The sequence below is a fragment of the Nilaparvata lugens genome, chromosome 5, assembly GCF_014356525.2.
Source record: "Nilaparvata lugens isolate BPH chromosome 5, ASM1435652v1, whole genome shotgun sequence".
Classification (NCBI taxonomy): domain Eukaryota; kingdom Metazoa; phylum Arthropoda; class Insecta; order Hemiptera; family Delphacidae; genus Nilaparvata; species Nilaparvata lugens.
The window spans coordinates 31,231,893-31,239,935 of record NC_052508.1 but is presented as its reverse complement, the minus strand read 5'-3'; the positions used below and the strand labels follow the sequence as shown (position 1 = coordinate 31,239,935).

The window sequence follows — 8,043 nt, the reverse complement described above, 5'->3', positions numbered from 1 at the left end:
TCTATTTGAAATGCATTTGCAAAATGCATTTCAAATAGCTGATGTGAAAAAGTCAAACACAAAATAATATTGATAAGAATGAATGGAATACCAATCCAGCCATGTGTACGATGCATTCATTCATACAAGACCTTGCAAGGTCGCGAATGAATGAAATGCATCACACCAGATGTGGCAGGCCAACGCCCTCACTTCACAACAAGGAAGACAGAGCGTTGAGCCGACCTTGACACAGTGAGCGATCGGCCGATGTTGTCAGCTCATGCGCATGCTTGCGCGTGCCTACACACTTCATTCTATAAAACACATTTTAATTTTTCTTATCACTCAATGCAACTTGGAGAGTGAGTGATTGAGTTCTCTACACGTATACTAGTGTGATAGGTGAGTGAAAACTTTTTATAGAATAACATACTATTTTTTATTGATATATAACAAGTAAATTATGCGGTTAACAAAGTAGGTTATGTATATGCTGATAGGCGATGCAATTGTCACCTTAACACAAAACTTGTAAATTATAGATTCATACAACCTCAGCTGAGTGAAGTGGAGGAAACACAATACTTGAAAATTATAGATTATAATGAAAATATATGTAATGGCTTGTGCCAAAACTAAATAACACAATACTTGAAAATTATAGATTATAATGAAAATATATGTAATGGCTTGTGCCAAAACTAAATAACACAATACTTGAAAATTATAGATTATAATGAAAATATATGTAATGGCTTGTGCCAAAACTAAATAACACAATACTTGAAAATTATAGATTATAATGAAAATATATGTAATGGCTTGTGCCAAAACTAAATACTTGAAAATTATAGATTATAATGAAAATATATGTAATGGCTGTGTCCAAAACTAAATACTTGAAAATTGTGATTTACAAGATATAGGTTATATTGCCGAAAGGCGATGTAATGTCAAGTCCGAAAATATATGCCGAAAGGCGATGCAATGTCAAGTCCGAAAATTTGTTACAAGATTATTAACAAAATAAGTAATAATAAAATTCATAAAATGTTAACTGGTAATATAATTATCATGATTTAAATGTTATGCATTTTAACAATGTTTATGTCAGTCATGCACTGATTAATATGTTTCACAAACAGTAACAATGATTTGCATTATCAAATTGCATTATTTGCATTAATAAATGATTTTCATTTTAAAAGTAATAATATCGTAAATTCATAAAATGTTAACTGAAACCCTAAAAGTAAATCCGAAAATTTGTTACAAGATTATTAACAAAATAAGTAATAATAAAATTCATAAAATGTTAACTGGTAATATAATTATCATGATTTAAATTTTATGCATTTTAACAATGTTTATGTCAGTCATGCACTGATTAATATGTTTCACAAACAGTAACAATGATTTGCATTATCAAATTGCATTATTTGCATTAATAAATGATTTTCATTTTAAAAGTAATAATATCGTAAATTCATAAAATGTTAACTGAAACCCTAAAAGTAAATCTGAAAATTTGTTACAAGATTATTAACAAAATAAGTAATAATAAAATTCATAAAATGTTAACTGGTAATATAATTATCATGATTTAAATGTTATGCATTTTAACAATGTTTATGTCAGTCATGTACTGATTAATATGTTTGACAAACAGTAACAATGATTTACATTTACTTTTAAAATTTTGGATGTCTTTGGAGGTCAAGATCTGCGTGAAACGTTCAGGTATGTAAACATCTGTTGTTCTCTGACCTGACAGCCGGATCTTGAGCACCACGCGACGACCATGTTGATTGCAGACCTCCCTCACGTCCTCAATAGGGTAAGGCGTACCCTCCATCAACTCTCTTAGAGGAGTCCAGGGTTTCGGGGCGTACCTATTGATGACAGTGAGGAAGTGCTCCTCGGGGAGAATTTCATCCTCCTCCTGCTGTAACAGCGTCATTATGGAGCTGTCCTCCTCATCCTCTTCCACCGCACGTTTCTGTTGAAAAATATTTCATTAGACTCTTATTTGTTTCAGGTTATAAAATCATACAAGAGAGAGATCTTGCGCTCAACAGATTCACTACTCAAAACTGTGACTAATAACTCGCAAATTCTCTGACATGAGAGAGTGATCTTGCGCTCAACAGATTCACTACTCAAAAAATGTGAGTAATAACTTGGAAATTCTCTGACATAACTCTCAATTATCGGAAAAAAATTTTTCACTTCATTACAATCAACATAAATGATTGCAGAAAACATAAATATTTCACCTTTCATTAATCATGCAAATTTTTGTTTCACACTCAAACAACATATGATTTGATTTTTCATATATATGTAATCAGTATGTAATTCTCCAATTCAAATTGTTTCAGTAGGAATGTTTCATGCGACATATTTAGTAAACATGTTTAAACAATACAACCATCGTGTGAAAAATTTATCTGTGTTCGGATTGTTTTGATAGCACAATTAGAAGTCAAGCTCAGTCTTCGCTCACAGTATAAGAATCAGTAATGACTTGTAATGCACACAAAAGATTTTATCGATTATAGATTCACATTTTATAAAGATTTTGTGTACATTACAATAATAATATTTTTGTATGCTAACCTTCGATTGAGTGAGGACGCCGGGCTCCTCATCGTCGTCGTCGACAAACAGCCTCCTCTTGACAGACTGCTTGGGGGCGGGTACCGATGTGAGCGCCGCTCGGCGTGGTGCCCAAGTAGCTTGCAGGAGAGGGCTGCTGTCTGGGATGATGATGCTGGAATCCTCATCTTGGACGAAGATCCCTTGTTTCTTCAAGGGATCTGAGGTTGAGGCTGAGGAGGAGGTGGCGGCAGCAGCAGAGGTGGAGGCGACAGCTGATGTTGTAGCCGTGCTGCGGCGCTTCTGCTGCTGCTGTTGCTCCCAGAAGTTGAGTTCCCTCTCCGGAGGCGGGCTGTCTGGCAATAAGAATGAGGATGAGGATGCACGGTGTGACTTGTCCATTTTAAAGTGTCGAGAAGCGCGTACTAATAGCTCTCTAACGTGAATGATGATTTTCCACTGAGAAAAGCGATTATATAGCAAGTCGTTTCTCTGTCTGTTGCAGGCTTGTACGAGTGAGATAGAAACACAAAGGAGGCGTGTATCACAATTGGCGAACACTGCCGATACTCCCCAGAGCTTTAGCACGAGGTCACCGATAACATTTGATTGTAAGTGAAAATTTTTGTTATATTCTCATATTTTTGTGAAATAACACTAAATTGATTTATAATATATATTTAGTGTTACAGTTATTAAATATTTCATTGTTTTTCCACAGCATTTTCTCACCTCACAACTCGGTCTCATAAGCAATTGTGCTCTCGTGAAGGAACCTTACCTGCATCTAGAAAATCATAGCCGAGGAGCTAAGCTGGAACAATACCTGAACCGAGTCGAGGAGCTAACTGAGAGAAGTCGATTATTTCATTTCGTCAAATCAACACATGTAAGTTCATTTTTACTTAAATTTTTCTCCTCCTCCTCTCCTCCGGATTTATAATATATATTTGGTTACAGTTATTAAATATTTCATTGTTTTCACAGCATTTTCTCACCTCTCAACTCGGTCTCATAAGCAGTTGTGCTCTCGTGAAGGAACCTTACCTGCATCTAGAAAATCATAGCCGAGGAGCTACCTGAACCGAGTCGAGGAGCTAACTGAGAGAAGTCGATTATTTCATTTCGTCAAATCAACACATGTAAGTTCATTTTTACTTAAATTTTTCTCCTCCTCCTCTCCTCCGGATTTATAATATATATTTGGTTACAGTTATTAAATATTTCATTGTTTTCACAGCATTTTCTCACCTCTCAACTCGGTCTCATAAGCAGTTGTGCTCTCGTGAGGGAAACTTACCTGCATCGAGAAAATCATAGGCGAGGAGCTAAGCTGGAACAATACCTGAACCGAGTCGAGGAGCTGAGAGAAGCATATCCGATTATTTCATTTCGTCAAATCAACACATGTAAGTTCATTTTTACTTAAATTTTTCTCCTCCTCCTTTGTCCTCCTTTGTCCTCCTTTCTCCTCCTTTGTACTCTGTTCTCCTCCTCCTCCCCTCCGAGGACAAAAATTGTCCTCCGTTCTCCTCCTTTGTCCTCCTTTGTCCTCCTCCTCCACTCGTTTAGCAGGAAAGAAAAAATGAGAGAGGAATCAGGAGAAGGGGTGAGAGCTCAATGTCATGAGGATTGTCACAATAATTTTCTTTATTTTTAAATTATTATACATACATCAAAGCATATCTATGGCCAAATCAAATACAGAAAGTAACTCTTTCCTTATTCCTACTGGGAATAAAACATCTAGCTTGATTCTAATTTTATAATTCAAATCTATGTTCGGCTTTTCAAATTCTTCCTCTAACCAATAGTTTGAGACATACAATGCTTCCACATTTTCAAACTGTAGGATATACCGAGTATTGTTTCTATTGTACACTTCTTTTATTGCAATAATGACTAACTCTATACCTTGTGGTAACTCTTCCAATCTTTTACACTGTCCTACTTTTACTTTCCCTTTAATTTCCAGCATTGTGATGTTATTATACTGCTCCACTTCTTTTTGTGTGAAGGGAGTGTCTTCCAAGTTTTTCCAAACATCTGGGAGAAACTTAACTGATTCTATTCTAGGAAATGTATGTCCATTATAGCTTGACATACCATTGACTGTAATTACACAAATTTTCTCTTCCCTTGGTAGACAAATAATTTCTTTTTTGTCAGTGTAAGGGATTACAAAATAACCCTCTTTCTTGAGAGTTTCGATAGCTTCGTATGCATTAATGAAAACATTTTTATGGCAGCCCTTTACAAAGTAAACGTTTTTCAAACCATCTTTCTCCCCTAGTACACCTACATATGGGAATTTCCCAGTATTATTCACAGTAAATGCAGTCACATTATAAACTCCACTAGGCTCAAAATTTCACCAATGTGAATGGAAATATGGTCCAAGTTCCTCTCTCAAATTTTCTATTTCTTCCTCAAATTCTTCTAGCTGCTTATGCTGTTCCCTAAATGACTGTGTGGCTTCAAAAAACTCAATTTTCCTCCGTTTTAGATCAATTTCATCCAGTTCTAGCTTACGCTTCTTGGCTGATAGCACTGAGATAGGAGACAAGGGTATGGAGGAAGCTTACAAGTTATGTTTGCCCGTTTTCTTAAGACTTGTGGTATCAAGTTACCTGTTGCTACAAGACCCAACTCATCTAGGTCAACAACTTTGGATATGGTAGAGAAAACTGTGGTTGACTTGGAGAAATAAGTCTCTCCACTCTTAATATAACACTTTTGTGAGAAACTGATATCATTTTTGTTTGATGGATCCTCGAAAATTTCCACATAATTAATAGGTAGTAGATTAAAGCTAAATGCAGAGATTACATAGGATATTATTTTATTTCTATGTTGTGGGTCAGTGGGAAGCTTTACTTGTACTCCACTCAATTTGCTGGTATTGCTATTACCCCAGTAAACATACTGTAGAAGATCATTATAGATCAAACAACAACTATTTTTCAAATTATCTGTCAGTTTTCTCCACATTTTAGCCAAGGACACAGAATAAATTGGAGCATTTTGGAAATAATTTCTACTATCATTCAAGAGTGACAAGCTATCTTGAATAGGGTCAAAGGTTTTGCTATTGGCTCTATTTGTTAAACTATAGTTACAGATTGTAGCTTCCAAACGTGTAATACCATGCATTTTACCTGTAGGAGAGGTGAAAGTTTTCCCTAATCTTGAATCTGCACACTCAATAAAGTCTACAATATGGTTACCTATGTGCTTATTTACACCAGAGCTTGTTATTTCACATACAAACTTATTATAAATTTTCACCCTCGCATTACTATTAACCCAACTCAAACAATCAATCCCAACAGTTTTATTGTTATCTGCTATCACATTATAGTCTTCTTTATATTCTCCTTGGAAACAAAAATGATGATTTGTAGTTAGAAAATCACACATTCCATTCTTGTTGAATATTCCTCGAACAGAAATCATTTGATGAATATATAAGCTCAGTATATTATAAATAGGCATTTTAATGAATTACGTAAATATGATTCTGTTTCTTTAGAAAAAATGGCGAGAATACAAAGTTATCGTTGTGAACTAACTGAACTATTGGAGACGCATCAGCAATTATTGGACCAGTTAGCAGAAAAAGGATGGACAAATCTACAATATTTAACATTTGTGAGAGATTATGAAAAATTAGGAGTTTGGCATAGTGATAACTATAATCATATTTCAGTTTGTGATTTATACGGTACATCATATGATAAATTTTGGGAGAATGGGGATATCCCAGGCTCATGCAGATGTGATTGTGCACATCTTAAAGAGTCTATCGATAAAATTAAGAAGGTTATAACAGAAAAAAATAAACATTTAACAAAAGAACAATTAAATGAACTTATCTGGAATTTTTTACGAGATTCTTCAGATGAGACAGGCTTAGAACAAGATTGATAGCATATTCTGTTTAATTTCAGATTGGAGATGGATTCAATTTCATTTGATAAGAACTATTTTTCGAATAAAATCGATAAAAAATATAGATGTTGTTATTTCGAACTTATTGACAAAACAATATTAGAATTGAATAATTTCGGAAAAGAAGGACTAATGTTTGAGGAATATTTAACATTTATAAAACCTGGTAAAAGTGAAGAACAGAAGTCAGAACATATAAGCGTATGTTATATTATAAATAAGAATATAGTTGATAGACATCGAAGACGCGAATTAAAGAAATTCCTGAATTTTGCTATTGTAATTCATTAGGTTGGTTGAATATTCGAATGTATTATTTCATTGATGATAGGTTAACAGATAAAAACATTGATAGTGTAAGATTTACATTTGAAATTATGAAAATGTGTGGCGAATCAGCGATGTTGTACAAACTTTAACTTTTTTACAGAGATTATGATGAACTCGTTAATTGAGGAGAGAATAAAACTATTAAATACTAAAAGCTTTGAATGTGAAAATTAATTGTAATACTTGTAGAGGTTTAAGGAATAAATGTATTAGTTGTAAGTTAGAATAATATATGAAGGCGGTTTAGTCTGATTACACTCTATATTTCCTTCTCAACCTGTAACGTATAGCTTGCAAGATCTGAACGGAGAAGTAATTAGTGGTAGGTTTAATGCAGAAGAAATTAAAAAAACGCAATTAAACGAAACGGAGAGACAGGTGTATTTGATTGAAAACATATTAAAACGTGATAAAAAAGGACTGTTAGTGAAATGGATTGGGTTTTCAACACCTAGTAAAGATCAACTATTAGATGAAAAATAATCTATTGTAAATATCATGTACATTTATTGTAAATAATCTATCGAAGATTTTATTGTAAATATCATGATGTACATTTGTTGAAAATATAATAGCTCCTCATAAAAAATTGGTTCTCATTTCGTAATATAAGAATCTTTTGAACATCCATAATCTGTCTGATGATGTGGAGAGGAGGTGGAGAGTGTTGGCCTGCATTCCAATCTCTGGGAAACGCCTCTCTATACAAGTAGCGTCATCATGACCTCGGTCATTGTTCTAACTATTCAGTGGCTTATCAGATCACGTTCTGTACGTTTGTAATCATGAGCCAATTACCAATTGTTAACTTTGATAAATTAATTACAAATAAAGAAAAGCCTGCATTTTGTAAAAATGGAGAGCTACTACCTCACAATGCAAGAATGTTAATTATATCTCCCAGTGCTGGGGGGAAAAACAAATCTCTTATTTAATTTAGTATTTGCTGAAAATGGTTTAAAATTTAAGCACATTTACTTATTTCAAATAGGATTGGTATGGACTTTGACATGATGAAAAACTGGACTGAAATGGAACAATCCAAGTCTCTATCTGGAAAATAACTGAATTTTTTATAAAAATAGAGACTTTTGCGCTACATAGTTGAAATCAATCGAGATTGAATCAAGCCTGGGATTTTCAGTTTCTTTTAGAAGGAAGAAAGCAAGTTCAAGTGAAAAA

General features: G+C 33.9%; 1 long non-coding RNA gene across 1 annotated transcript; it reads left to right on the top strand.

Annotated features, from left to right (window-relative positions):
* The first annotated feature begins 296 nt into the window (after positions 1-296).
* On the top strand, positions 297-3,445 carry LOC120351322. Its single transcript, XR_005571312.1, has 4 exons — positions 297-384; positions 2,021-2,150; positions 3,086-3,191; positions 3,302-3,445. It is a non-coding gene; the product is annotated as an uncharacterized LOC120351322 (long non-coding RNA).
* The last annotated feature ends 4,598 nt before the right edge of the window (positions 3,446-8,043 follow it).